Raw genomic sequence first — 15,516 nt, forward strand, 5'->3', positions numbered from 1 at the left:
GCCTGAAGCGAGCATCTCTTGGGGAAGCCTTCGATAAACAGGGCACGGAAGGCCACAGGCTTCCCAGGCCGCGAGAAGGCCAGGCGTACTGCTCCTGAACATGGAAGCTCTGTCCCAGAGCCATCATGGCAAGGAAGCATCACGCGACCCTGACCTGGAGTGACAGCCGAAAGCCAGAGGTGAAGCGAGAAGAGGCGGGCCAATCCCGACCACTCGACGCTGGGGCTGAGCTCAGGGGCAGAGTGTCGGCAGGGCACAGTGCTGGGGAAGGCTCCTTCCTTGGAGCGCCGCTGCCGGTCTGGGCAGACAGTGCTGGATGGGGCTGTCGCTCAATGGAAGAGCAACTGCTTTGCGTGGGGAAAGTTCCCCCAGTTCAGTCCCCGGCGGCCGCTCCGGGAGAGATCCAGCCCGGAACCTGGGAGAGCCACTGCCAGCCAGTGCCTGCAAATCAGTGCCTGCTGCCAGCCAGTGCCTGCAGGTTCTCAGACTGAGCTGAGTGGACCAAGGGCCTGACTCCGTCGTTTAAGGCAGCTCCCTATAGGGGTGGACACAGACGGGGGACCCAAGTTGTCTACAACTTTGACTGCCACTCCCAAGGGCAATAGGGCAGAGGGTGATGGGAGTTGTAGTCCAGCAATATCTGGGGACCCAAGCTGGAGAAAGCCTGACCTGAGGGAGGTGACAACGGAAGAAGAGCCCTGCTGGATCAGGCCCGAGGAGGCCCCCCAGATGCCCCTGAGAAACCCACAGGCAAGAGCGGAGGGCAAACCCTCTCCCCTGCAGCTGGTTTTCAGAGGCTTTCTGTCTCTGAACCTGGGAAGAGAGCCATCTTTATTTATTCAGTTTTTTATTTTCCGATGTAAACTGCTTTGGAACCTTTTCTTGAAAAGCAGTATATAAATGGTTGAAGGAGCAGTAACCTATAGACCTCAAGACCAGCAGCTGTTCCTAGACCTGCCCCTGAATTTGCCTAAGCAAAATTATTTATTTGTTGTATTGTTTTAGGCCTGTTTTTATATGTTTTTATACTTTTAGCATGATGTTTTTATTGTGTTTTTGTTGTATGTTTATAACATTTGTAAACCGCCCTGGGGCTATCTTTTAATGAAAGGCAGTATAAAAATGCAAAAATAAATAAATAAAAATAAATAAGCCTCCCCTGAAGCCATTCAGAAGCCATCCCCACATCATGTGGCAGAGAATCCCACAGATTAATTCTGTGGGGGGGTGTGTGTGTGAAAAAGTATTTCCGTTATTTGGCCCTCAATTTCCTGGCGATCGGTTGCCTGGGATGACCCTTCGTGTTGTGAATGAGGGCAAAGAACTTCTCTCGCTCTCTCTCTCCCCCCACCGTGCATGGTTTTATAGACCTCTAGCATGATCCTTAGCCGTCCTTTTTCTTAACCAAAAAGCCCCCAGGGCTTTGAGCTGGAGCACCTCAAGAGGAAGGTGCTCCAGCCCCCGGGTCGTCTTGGTCACCCCTCTTCTGCACCTCTCCCAGTCCTTCAATATCAATAGGAGAGCTGGTCTTGTGGTCGCAAGCATGACTTGTCCCCATAGCTAAGCAGGGTCTGCCCTGGTTGCATCTGAAATGGGAGACTAGAAGTGTGAGCACTGGAAGAGATTCCCCTCAGGGGATAATGGGGCCACTCTGGGAAGAGCATCAAGGTTCCCAGTTCCCTCCCTGGCAGCCTCTCCAACGAGAGAGGGCTGAGAGAGAGACTCCTGCCTGCAACCTGGGAGAAGCCGCTGCCAGTCTGTGAAGACAATACTCAGCTAGATAGACCAAGGGTCTGACTCAGTAGATGGCAGCTTCCTATGTTCCTAATATCCCTTTTGAGAAATAGCGACCAGGACAAGGCACAACACTACTCCGAATACCAGCGGCTCCATTTACAACCCCCTTCCTAATGATCCCGGGGACGGAGGGGCTGGCCAGGAATTTTGCATCGGGGGGGGATACGGGGGGGTCCTCACTGAGTGGACTCCCGACCTCTCGCCAGGGGCCAGCGATGGACTTCACGGCGGGACACCCGGCCGGCAGCCTTCGGATCGTAGCCAGCTGGACTACTACCAATGGGCTCCCCCTGAGAGACACCCCGTGCCCAAACGCCAACAGCCCCATCACTACTTCGGTCCATGCTGGACCTCGCAGCGCTGGACACCTCGAGCGAGTGACTCAGGAACATTCCCAGCCTGCTAAATGGATATACAGGCTCCCTCGCCAAAAGGGACAAGGACATGAGCCTCGGTCCAAACTTGCATTTAATCAGTTTGGTTTTTAAAGATGACTGGAGCCGGGCCAGAAATGTACCTGGATACACTGAGGAGCTGGGAGAAAAGCGGCCTTGGGAGCTGCCTTCTGACGCGTCCGGCCATTGGTCCACCCAGCTCAGGATTGTCTTCACAGACTGGCAGCGGCTTCTCCCAGGTTGCAGGCAGGAGTCTCTCTCCCAGCCGTGAGTGGAGATGCTGCCAGGGAGGGAACCCAGGGCCGTCCGAATACAAGCAGGTGCCCTTCCACTGAGATCTCCTACCAAGGAAGGTCATTGTTTTATTGAGCCCAGTACCCTCTTTGACTGGCAGCAGCAACTCTCTGATGTTTCAGAACCAGGCTCTTTTCTAGAGTTAAAAAGGAATGAAAACGTTGTCCTGCAAAACCAAAACATAGGAAGCTGCCATATACTGAGTCAGACCCTTGGTCCACCTAGCTCGGTATTGTCTTCACAGACTGGCAGCGGCTTCTCCAAGGTTGCAGGCAGGAGTCTCTCTCCCAGCCCTATCTCGTGGGAGATGCTGCCAGGGAGGGAACTGGGAACCTTCTGCTCTTCCCAGAGTGGCCCCATTATCCCCTGAGGGGGAATCTCTTCCAGTGCTCACACTTCTAGTCTCCCTTTCATAGGCAACCTGGGTGGACCCTGCTTAGCTAAGGGGACCAGTCATGCTAGCTGCCACCAGACCAGCTCTCCTCTCCCTTTTCCCTTTTTCCTTTTTTAATGTCGGCACTCTCTGGCCTTCACCAGCAAAACACACCCAGCGGCCCTTTCTCTCCTCTCCATCCAAACCGGCTCGCGACGGCCCCTGAAGCTAAAAACGGAGACGTCTGTGCCACTGACTTCCTCCTCTTGCCGCTTATCTCTCCCGCCCAGGGTGGCCTCGGCGGAAACAGGGGGACCCACTGGCCACAGCTGCGCTCCAAGAGATTGGCAAGGGCGAGGGGCACCACAGACATTTGCAAGGGCAGGTTTGGCGGGCAGAAGAGGGGCCCTGCGTGTTTCGAGGGTCGGCCAGGTCGACGAGAGATGCAACCCGATTCACGCCTGGATCTGCTGGAGCATTGCCAGACAGCGGGGTTTACTGGGAGTTCAATGTCGCCCCAAAACATGGATGCAAAAAGTGGATTATTATTTTTTTTAAAATCCAGATATAAATCGGGCTACACTCCAGCGTGCAATGCAAAACCCAGATCTGGAGGACTCCCCGAGAGCTCGCAGGGACTTCGGGGATCAATCTGGCCGAGGTGTCAACACACCCCCTCCATTCCGAAGGAGATGCAAATTAAAGGCCCTGTGTGAAAAAGTGCCTGGCCTTTGGGGTAACTTACTTTATTTATTTATTTATTTATTTATTTATTTATTTATTTATTTATTTGATGTATATACCGCCCTTCCAAAATGGCTCAGGGCGGTTGACAATTAAAAACAAGCCACTAAAACAATAAAAACCAAAACAAATTAAAAACAATATAGCAGTTAACAATATAAAAACATTATAAAATAGGATTAAACAGTATACAGTAATTTCAAAGCAGATCATGGAGAAGTAGCAGGAGAAGAGGGCAGAGAAGAAGGGTCAGCATATCCAGAGCCCTCATTTAAGTGGGTCTTCCCTGTTCTGTCTGTTGGGGGCCAGGATTGTCCCACAGGAGTTACATGGAGGCACATAGGAAGCTGCCACATACTGAGTCAGACCATTGGTCCGTCTAGCTCAGTATTGTCTACCCAGGCTGGCGGCGGCCTCTCCAAGGCTCTCAGCCCTCTCTTGGAGATGCTGCCAGGGAGGGAACTGGGAACCTTCTGCATGCATGCAGGTGGGTGCTCTTCCTGGGCTCATCCCCTCAGGGGAATCTCTTCCAGTGCTCACAAGTTGCCTCCCATTCGAAAGCAGGCCAGGGCAGACCGTGCTTAGCAACAGGGACCATTCATGCTTGCTGCCACAAAACTGTGCCTCTCCAATATTCTCTCCCATTGATGGCACTGCCAGAGAGTCGGGATGCTCAGAGCGTGGGCAATTCCATGTCCAGGCACTGGCTTTGTCAATACGACACAAGGCCTGCACAACTTGTGTGAGCGGGCCTGCACAACCGCAGTGAGAGGAACAGAGGAAGCTGCCATATACTGAGTCAGACCCTTGGTCCATTTTGCTCAGGATTGTCTTCACAGACTGGCAGCGGCTTCTCCAAGGTGGCAGGCAGGAGTCTCTCTGCCAGCCCTCTCTCCTTGGAGATGCTGCCAGGGAGGGAACTGGGAACCTTCAGCTCTTCCCAGAGCGGCCCCATTATCCCCTGAGGGGGAAATCTCTTCCAGTGCTCACACATCAAGTCTCCCATTCAGATGCAACCAGGGCAGACCCTGCTTAGCTAAGGGGACAAGTCCTGCTGGCGACCACCAGACCAGCTCTCCTCTCCTAAAAAGATCTCAAGTACAGAGCCAGGAAAGATCTTAGGGAATATAGGAAGCTGCCATCTACTGAGTCAGACCCTTGGTCCACCTCGCTCAGTATTGTCTTCACAGACTGGCAGCAGTGGCTTCTCCAAGGTGGCAGGCAGGAGTTTCTTTCCCAGCCCTATCTTGTTGGAGATGCTGCCAGGGAGGGAACTGGGAACCTTCAGCTCTTCCCAGAGCGGCCCCATTATCCCCTGAGGGGGAAATCTCTTCCAGTGCTCACACTTCTAGTCTCCCTTTCATATGCAACCAGGGCGGACCCTGCTTAGCTAAGGAGACAAGTCCTGCTTGCAACCACCAGACCAGCTTTCCTCTCCTAAAAAGATCTCAAGTACAGAGCCAGGAAAGATCTTAGGGAATATAGGAAGCTGCCATCTACTGAGTCAGACCCTTGGTCCACCTCGCTCAGTATTGTCTTCACAGACTGGCAGCAGTGGCTTCTCCAAGGTGGCAGGCAGGAGTTTCTTTCCCAGCCCTGTCTCGTTGGAGATGCTGCCAGGGAGGGAACTTGGGAACCTTCTGCACGCAAGCCGGGGAACATCTTCCAGTGCGCCTCCATGCCGTCTCCCATCCATGTGCAAGCCAGAGCTGGCCCTGCTTAGCAACGGGCCATGCTCCTCCGCCTGGCTCCTGCCTTCACAGCCTCACCTCTCAGCAAATATTAAAATATCCATCTGCGCCAGCACGTTGTTGCCCTAATGTGAAGAGATGGGTTGCCACAGCAACCATTTCATTAAGGAAGTTTCAAAAAAATAAAAAAAATAAAAAAGGCAAGGTTTGCACAGCCCGTCTGTACGTCTGCTGGCAGAATTCAAGGATGCTCAAAAGGTTTGCTGCGGGAGACCCGCTTCCGTGCTCGGGGGGTGCAGACGTGGGAAACCTTGCCTCTCCAACCGGCTGTTGGAGCCCATCAACCTGCCCCCGCATTGGTGCTGGGGATGCTGGGTATTGTGATTCAAGGTTGCCACCCCCACCCTGTAGTCATGGATGCCCCCCAGATGTGGGCACCCAAAGCCTTCCCATCACCCCAACTGCTCTCTCCCCAACCCGGGCTGAGCACTCCTGGGAAGCTGCCATATACTGAGTCAGAGCCTTGGTCTATCTAGCTCAGGGTTGGCAACCCAGACTGGCAGCAGCTTCTCCAAAGTGGCAGGCAGGAGTCTCTCTCTCTCTCTCTCTCTCTGCAAATGTCTGAAGCCAACCTGTGTCGGATGACATCTGCACCTGCTAAATGATCTGGAACATAGAAACATAGGAAGCTGCTGTATACTGAGTCAGACCCTTGGTCCACCTAGCTGAGTCTTGTCTTCACAGACTGGCAGCGGCTTCTCCCAGGTGGCAGGCAGGAGTCTCTCTCCCAGCACTATCTTGTTGGAGATGCTGCCAGGGAGGGAACTGGGAACCTTCTGCTCTTCCCAGAGCGCCTCCATCCCCTGAGGAGGAAAATATCTCCCAGTGCTCACACATCAAGTCTCCCATTCATAATGCAACCAGAGCAGACCCTGCTTAGCTAAGGGGACCAGTCATGCTTGCTCCCAGCTCTCCTCTCCAGGTTTCTAATCCAGCCAGGCCTAGGAGCCTGCAAGCTCACGAGCAACCACAAGCCAAGTCACACCCAGGTGTCTGCAGCAAACCACCAATCCTCTGAAACGGCTCTTCTCCCTCCCGCCCCAGTTCTCTCACATGGACGGTTTCATCCTGAGGCCTTCCTGGCATAAAGCGGCAGCCCACCGCATATATACATCCACCCTTTTAAAAAGAGAAAGAGAGAGAGAGAGAACGGACTTTCCATCCAACAATGGCCCAGGCAAAGCTTCCAAAGGCTTTGGAGCGCTTGGCATGGTTCAGACAAAAACAAATATAGGTCATTTCGGAGCAGCTCTTGGGTGAAAGGAGGCCCCTCACAATAGCAGAGCGCGCTGCCAATTTTCCTTCCGCACGGATCCGCTGGGTGGACAGCCCAGGCCAATGTGTTCTTTCATCTGGGAGACATTAACCCTTGGCAGGGAGGGCTGGCAGGGTTCAGTTTCCCTTGGCTAAAATTGGGAAAGCCCTAATATGTTGGTTACCAACTGTCGAAAATGCACTTCAGCAAACTCTAGCAAGGTGCCAACCGCACAGGCACATGCACGCACTGGCCGTTTCCAATGAGGCTCACCACTTTGGGTATATGGAGCTGACGAAGGGAGAGGATCGAACCTATTTTTTTTAAATTATTATTATTATTATTATTATTATTATTATTATTATTATTATATCCCGCTCTTCCTCCAAGGAGCCCAGAGCGGGGTACTACATCCTTGAGTTTCTCTTTCACAACAACCCTGTGAAGTAGGCTAGGCGGAGAGAGAAGCGACTGGCCCAGAGTCACCCAGCTAGTTTTGTGGCTGAAGGGGGATTTGAACTCGGGTCTCCCCGGTCCTAGTCCAGCACTCTAACCACTACACCACGCTGGCTCTGTATGGAGGAAATAAACCCTCCGTAAATCAGGCGTCAGAATCACGAGAATGCATTTCAAAAGCAACCATGAGGACAAAGCACAGCTGCTCGGGACGCACAGTTTGTGGGCATGCCAAACCCTGAGGACTACCGACATACTTAAAGAGAGCAATGTGGAGATCTAATGAATAAGGTCTTCTGAGGACAGGCAATGCTGCTACTTTGCATTTGGACGTGCCCCTGGAGCACACCATCGCAGAGATGTGGGAGTATCGGAGACAAGGCCTCTGAGACACCACAGAAAGCCTCCACCGAGGTCAGGTAATTCTGCTGCAACTGGTCTGGTGGTGGCAAGCATGACTTGTCCCCTTAGCTAAGCAGGGTCCATCCTGGTTGCATATGAAAGGGAGACTAGAAGTGTGAGCACTGGAAGAGATTCCCCCTCAGGGGATGATGGAACCGCCACTCTGGGAAGAGCAGAAGGTTCCCAGTTCCCTCCCTGGCAGCATCTCCAAGACAGGACAGAGAGAGACTCCTGCCTGCAACCTGGGAGAAGCCGCTGCCAGTCTGGGAAGACAAGACTGAGCTAGGTGGACCAAGGGTCTGACTCAGTATATGGCAGCTTCCTATATTCCCTAAGATCTTTCCTGGCTCTGTACTTGAGATCTTTTTAGGAGAGGAGAGCTGGTCTGGTGGTCGCAAGCATGACATGTCCCCTTAGCTAAGCAGGGTCCGCCCTGGTTGCATATGAAAGGGAGACTAGAAGTGTCAGCACTGGAAGAGATTCCCCCTCAGGGGATCATGGAGCCGATCTGGGAAGAGCAGAAGGTCCCCAGTTCCCTCCCTGGCAGCATCTCCAACGAGATAGGGCTGGGAGAGAGACTCCTGCCTGCAACCTGGGAGAAGCCGCTGCTGCCAGTCTGTGAAGACAATCCTGAGCTAGGTGGACCAAGGGTCTGACTCAGTCTATGGCAGCTTCCTCTGTTCCTTATTGTCCCCTTTGCTAAGCAGGTTCTGCATTTGGATGCAGGCAATAGGGGATGGGGCTAAAGAGCATCTGGTTTGTGTGCAAACAGTCCCCAGTTTCAGTCCAGGTAGGGCTGGGAGAGACTCCTGCTTGAAACCTCAGAGAAGCCGCTGCTGCCAGTCTGTGCAGACAATCCTGAGCGAAGTGGGCCGAAGGTCTGACTCAGTAGAAGGCCGTTTCCTATGTTCCATGCAGCTGGAGAAGAAAGGCGTGAGGCGGCCAGTCGTCCAGAGACACACCGGACAGACCCCTCCTGGCCCGAAGGCGCCTTCCCTGGTTTCTTTAGATGTGTTTGTCCTAACCCGAGTGCTTTTCTCATGGCACAGGGAGTGGAAAGAGCCGCCCTGGCCCCGCGGAGGACTTGATCCCGGCAGGAGATTGTGGCCCCTCTGAGCATTCCTCTCCGGCCCCGTAACAAAAGCATCCAAGGACCACTCCAAACAAGCCACAAATCACTCAGAGCGGGCGGTTTCCACAGGAACTGGGCAGAACCGGCTCGCGGCTTAGGCCTGGTTCTCCCCCATCACCCTGAACAATGCGGCATTGTTTGAAGGCCGCCAGGAGCCCGGGTTTGCCGAGTGCACGGCCACGGTCCGGCAGGAAGGGCCCCCACCCACCCGCCCACCCACCCCGGCCTTGAGAAAGCGCTCTGGGGGAAAGCTCTCCTCGCCAGAGCAGAGCTGCACAGAGCCGGGATCTCCGCAGTCTGCAGTACAGGCAAAACTCGGAAAACGAGAATATCGTGCAAAAGTCCATTAATTTCAGTCATGCAAATTAAAAGGTGAAACTGATCTATGAGACAGACGCATTACCTGCAAAGCGAGATAAGTCAAGCCTTAATTGGTTATCATTGTGATGATCATGGCGTACAGCTCATGAGAACCCCAAATCCACAATCCCAGAAAATGAGAATATTACATGGAACCCAGAAGACAAGGATTGTAGAAGAGAACAATATCGGACCTCCGAAAAGTAGAAGCATGCATATGTATTCAGTCCTTGGTTGGGGCCCCTTTGGCAGCAATTCCTGCCTCCATGCGGCGTGGCATGGATGCTCTCAGCCTGTGGCACTGAGGAGGTGTTATGGAAGACCAGGATGCTTCCTTAGCGGCCTTCAGCTCTTCTGCATTGTTTGCTCTCATGTCTCTCATCCTGCTCTCAGCAATGCCCCATAGATTCTCTATGGGGTCAGGTCAGGCGAGTTTGCTGGCCCATCAAGCACAGTACACTGTCTACTTTTCAGAGGTCCAATATTGTTCGATTCTTCAATCCTTGTCTTCTTGGTTCCATGTAATATTCTAATTTTCTGGGATTGTGGATTTGGGGTTTTCATGAGCTGTACGCCATGATCATCACAATGATAACCAATGAAGGCTGGACTTCTCTCGCTTTGCATGTAATGCGTCTGTCTCATAGATCAGTTTCACCTTTTAATTTGCATGACTGAAATCAATGGACTTTTGCACGATATTCTAATTTTCCGAGTTTCACCTGTATCACCCTCTGCAGGCATCCTGAGTAGCCAGGACTACAACACCCATCATCCCACCACAGCGGGCAGCCGCCAGGGCTGATGGTAGCTGTAGTCCAGCAAGAACTGGAGACCTAGATGGATACCCAGGCTGGCTGCTTGGGGATTCAGAGGGTGACCTACAGCTCAGGTATGGAAAACATGGAGCTCCTAATAAGCAGGGAATGTTCCTCTTTCCTCTCTGCCCTCCTTAATTCATCTTTAAAACTGTCCCCCTGCTGTGTGTCTGGAATTTCAATCTCTGGGGTGGGCAGGTGGATGCATTTTGCGTCTATATGCATGTACACACACATTTAGGTTTTTATTTACACGGGTATATCCTGCTGTTCCTCCAAGGAGCCCAGAGCGGAGAACAAGGTCATGTTTATCCCCACAATAACCCCGTGAAGTAGGCTGGGCTAAGAAATACGGGACTCACCCAGTGAGTTTCATGGCTGAAACTGAGATTTGAACTCGCGTCTCCCTGGTCCACACGCTCTAACCTAGTCTAGCTGGGTTATGTCCAGTTTCAGGGGCCATCTTGCCTTCCAAGGTACAGCTGCAGGGTATGCAGGAGAGGGGTTTTTATTTTATATTTTGGCACGTGGAATTCTTTATCCCAGGAGACTTATTGTTGTCCCCAACAATATCAATTCCACTAAAGCATAGCGAGAATAGAAACCGATGGCTTCCTTCCCTCTGAAAACAGACACCTCCAGGTATTCACATCTGGTGGTGGTGCAAATGAGGTTACTATAGCTCTGTGCTGTAGTAACCACAACAGCAACCAGTATTTATATTCTGTTGTGTAAAATGCGACTACAGTATACAAAGGTAAGGTAAAGTGTGCTGTCGAGTCGATTTTGACTCCTGGCGCCCACAGAGCCCTGTGGTTTTTCTTTGGTAGAATACAGGAGGAGTTGACCATTACCTCCACCTGCGCAGTATGAGATGAGGCCTTTCAGCACCTTCCTCTGTTGCTGCTGCATGATACAGGTGTTTCCCATAGTCTCCAGTGGAGATTCGAACCAGCAACCTTCTGCTTGTTAGTTACAGCTACTATGCTGTATAACCCCTTGCAAACTGTTACATCATTTTTGAGCCTGTTGGGATATCGGGGGTGTGTGTTCAGAATCTTAAGGGATTTCTCTTGGCCACATAGCAATTGAGTATTTGGGGTTTTATGGGTTTACCTCAATTTGAATTCAGAGCCTTATTAGCTGAAAAATCCTTACCACCATTTGAGGCAAGGAAGGTAGGAACATAGGAAACTGCCATATACTGAGTCAGACTACTGGTCTATCTAGCTCAGTATTGTCTTCACAGGCTGGCAGCGGCTTCTCCAAGGCTCGTTGGAGATGCTGCCAGGGAAGGAACATGGAGCCTAGATGCTCTTCCCAGAGCGGCTCCATCCCCTGAGGGGGAATCTCTTCCAGTGCTCACACTTCTAGTCTCCCTTTCCTATGCAAGCCAGGGCAGACCCTGCTTAGCTAAGGGGACAAGTCCTGCTTGCGACCACCAGACCAGCTTTCCTCTCCTAAAAAGATCTCAAGTACAGAGCCAGGAAAGATCTCAGGGAACATAGGAAGCTGCCATCTACTGAGTCAGGCCCTTGGTCCACCTAGCTCAGTATTGTCTTCACAGGCTGGCAGCGGCTTCTCCAAGGCTGCAGGCAGGAATCTCTCTCCCAGCCCTATCTCGTGGGAGATGCTGCCAGGGAGGGAACATGGAGCCTAGATGCTCTTCCCAGAGCGGCTCCATCCCCTAAGAGGGGAATATCTTCCAGGGCTCACACATCAAGTCTCCCATTCATTTGCAACCAGGGCTGACCCTGCTTAGCTATAGGGACAAGTCATGCTTGCTACCACGAGACCAGCTCTCTTCTCCCAAAAGGTCCTTTTGCTCTTTCCAAGCTTCATCCTGTGGATGCTGTAAGAAGAAGGTAACCTTGTCCCTTGGAACTTGGGGCATTTCTGCTTTCGTGTCATAGAGACTGAATAGAAGAGGGGCAGTTTTCCAAGGGTCCCACGAACAGATATTGCAGCTGGCCAAATAGCACAAGCTTGCCATCTAGTGCCAATCTGTAGTCATTACAAGCACCTCACCGCACCCTATTTCAAGGGGCAGCAAAAGGCGGAGGAATTACCTACAGGTGAAACTCGGAAAATTAGAATATCGTGCAAAAGTCCATTCATTTCAGTCATGCAAATTAAAAGGTGAAACTGATCTATGAGACAGACGCATTACATGCAAAGCGAGATAAGTCCAGCCTTCATTTGTTATCATTGCGATGATCATGGCGTACAGCTCATGAGAACCCCAAATCCACAATCCCAGAAAATTAGAATATTACATGGAACCAAGAAGACAAGGATTGAAGAATAGAACAATATCGGACCTCTGAAAAGTATACAATGTACTGTGCTTGATTGGCCAGCAAACTCGCCTGACCTGACCCCATAGAGAATCTATGGGGCATTGCCAAGAGAAGGATGAGAGACATGAGACCAAACCATGCAGAAGAGCTGAAGGCCGCTAATGAAGCATCCTGGTCTTCCATAACACCTCCTCAGTGCCACAGGCTGAGAGCATCCATGCCACGCCGCATGGAGGCAGTCATTGCTGCCAAAGGGGCCCCAACCAAGCACTGAATACATATGCATGCTTCTACTTTTCAGAGGTCCGATATTGTTCGATTCTACAATCCTTGTCTTCTTGGTTCCATGTAATATTCTAATTTTCTGGGATTGTGGATTTGGGGTTTTCACGAGCTGTACGCCATGATCGTCACAATGATAACAAATTCAGGCTGGACTTCTCTCGCTTTGGATGTAATGCATCTGTCTCATAGATCAGTTTCACCTTTTAATTTGCATGACTGAAATTAAGGGACTTTTGCACGAGATTCTCATTTTCCGAGTTTCACCTGTACCTTTATGAGAGAATGTGCATTTAAAGCACAGCAGCCTAACTGCGCCTATCGATCACGTGAACTCACCCAAAGATCTGCCAGTGCTTTTCGATTGCTGCTATAAGTCCCTTGACCCTCCCCTCTATCACGGCTGGATCTTATTTACCACTTTGAAGTACAAGTTGGCTTCCAGCTGGTATATATGATCCAAGCTTTGGAGACACTCTGAGAAAGACCAGGGGATTCTCCAAGAGTGGGACGCACTTGTTTTAAAGGAACTGAAGCCAATTAAAATTTAAACAATTTAAATTGTTTAACAATTTAAATTGTTAATTGTTGTGTTCTTGCTTTTAATTTGTTTTAGCTTTTCATTGTTTTACAAGTTTGTTTTAATTGTAACACATTCACGTTATTTCCAACACGTTCCAGCTTGGGAACACGTCTTCACCAAGATACCATGTTCTCCAGTACTAAAATCATAGAAAGGTAGGAAGCTGCCGCCTACTGAGTCAGACCCTTGGTTCACCTAGCTCACTATTGTCCCGCACTGACTGGCAGCAGCTCTCCAGGTTTTCCAGGCAGGGATCTTTTCCAGCCTGACCTGGAGATGATGCCAGGGGTTGAACCCGAGGCCTTCCGCATGCCGAGCAGATGCTGATGAACCCATGAGCTACAGCCCCACCCTTCGAGGGAAAGGTCTTACAGGGCTCGCAGGTAGTCATCCATCCAAATGCAAACCACGGTAGACCCTGCTTAGCAAAGGGGACAACTCAAGGTCATGGCCAGAAATCCGGCCTTTCCTCGCTGCAATCTCTGCCGTGCAAAAGCAAAACAGACAACGTTCTTCCCTCTTGCAAACCAATTTTCTTAAAATCATGGCGAGGCGTAGTGGGAGTTCCACGCGTGAGTCACCACTCGCTGTTCCAAGCAGAAGCAGCTTTTCACGGCAAGGGACAACGACAAAAAAACCACAGGTTGTTGGGGCGAGATCGTCGCCGGCCTTGAACTGGAATTCTGGGAAAGGCGACTCACGAGAGACACTGGGCATCCAGCCTGCCAGAAACGGACACAGATAAATAAGGCGCAAGAATAATACGTGACCAAAAAAAGAACACAGAAGGGAGATTGCTTGTAGGTGGGGCAGATCGGCAAACAGAGGTTCTCAAAAACGTGGCCTTGGAACCACGGCGTTCTGGTTTCCAGTCTTGCTAGGAGTAGGCGTGGAGGAATCGCGTCGTATCTGGAGCGTGTGACGCTTCGGGCTGGTATCCCGGACCGAAGCGGGCCGATTCGGCTCGATTCGACCCGTGTTGAAATGCTGACGGTTCGAATTTGCAGCTTCGGGGAGTGGCAATTTTAGTTGAGACTGCAACATGGAAATTAACCCACCCTTCCTGTGCACGGTGATACTTCATCATGATTTGATAACCCCTATCCTTGGGCTTCCCCCCCTTCCAAATACATCACAAATCCCCCCCCCAAATATTTCATTTCCCCCCAAATACATCAAATACTACAAATATTTGTAGTAACTAATATATTTTGGCCCTACAGAAGCAGCCTGTGTAAATGAAAAGAGAGCCAGCGTGGTATAGTGGTGAGAGTGCTGGACTAGGACCGGGGAGACCCGAGTTCAAATCCCCCTTCAGCCATGAAACTAGCTGGGTGACTCTGGGCCAGTCGCTTCTCTCTCCGCCTAGCCTACTTCACAGGGTTGTTGTGAAAGAGAAACGCAAGTATGTAGTACCCCGCTCTGGGCTCCTTGGAGGAAGAGCGGGATAGAAATGCAATAATAATAATAATAATAATAAATAATAAAAATAAATGATGATGATGATGGTGGTTGGCTCTGTACGCTCCCCCTGGAGCTGGAACAGTCCTATTACAAATATTTATAGACCACTTTCCCTAATCCTAGCCCCATATGGACTGGAAACTTGAGACACTCCACCTGAACCAGGCCCACACATTTGGGCCATGGGTACCATCCCAGGGATGAATGCTGCTAGCTATTTTTGGCAGCATCCACCTTCCAGAGGCGCAGAAGAAAGGACCGCCAGCAACCTGGATGGCTTTCAAGATGGGTCTGGCTCAATTCATGGAGGAGAGGTCGATCGAGGGCTACTAGTCCGAGGGCTACAGGCCACCTCCAGCCTCAGAGGCACCATGCCTCGGAATACCAGTTGCAGGGGAGTTAACACGGGAGGGCGGATGTGCCCTCTGTGGGTTTCTCAGAGGCATCTGGCGGGCCAGTGTGTGAAGCAGGATGCTGGACTAGATGGGCTTCCTTGGGCCGGATCCGGCAGGGCTGTTCTGATGTACCCAATCCTAGGCCAACAGACGAGAGGAGAGCTGGTCTTGTGGTCGCAAGCATGACTGGTCCCCTTAGCTAAGCAGGGTCCGCCCTGGTTGCATATGAATGGGAGACTTGATGTGTGAGCACTGGAAGAGATTCCCCCTCTTAGGGGATAATGGGGCCGCTCTGGGAAGAGCTGAAGGTTCCCAGTTCCCTCCCTGGCAGCATCTCCAACGAGAGAGGGCTGGGAGAGAGAGACTCCTGCCTGCAACCTCGGAGAAGCCGCTGCCAGTCTGTGAAGACAATCCTGAGCTAGGTGGACCAAGGGTCTGACTCGGTAGAAGGCAGCTTCCTACGTTGGCCCGAGCAAAGCTGCTGGCTGATGCAAAACGTTGCAGGGGCCAGAAGCGCTCGCCAAAGAGGGTTTTAAGTATTTGCGTGAGCCAAGAATGGGGAGGGAAGAGAGCCACAGAAGGGGTTTGTGAGGGAACTGCTGCCGTGGGGGGATCTTCGCCCAGACGGCAGCTGTGTGGGTGGCGGAGAGTCCCTTATGCCACACTCACTGGAGTCCCAGCAGCAGGACGTGGCGTTGCCAATGCTGCCTTAGAG

This window comes from Hemicordylus capensis, chromosome 12 (assembly GCF_027244095.1).
Source record: "Hemicordylus capensis ecotype Gifberg chromosome 12, rHemCap1.1.pri, whole genome shotgun sequence".
Taxonomy (NCBI): Eukaryota; Metazoa; Chordata; class Lepidosauria; order Squamata; family Cordylidae; genus Hemicordylus; species Hemicordylus capensis.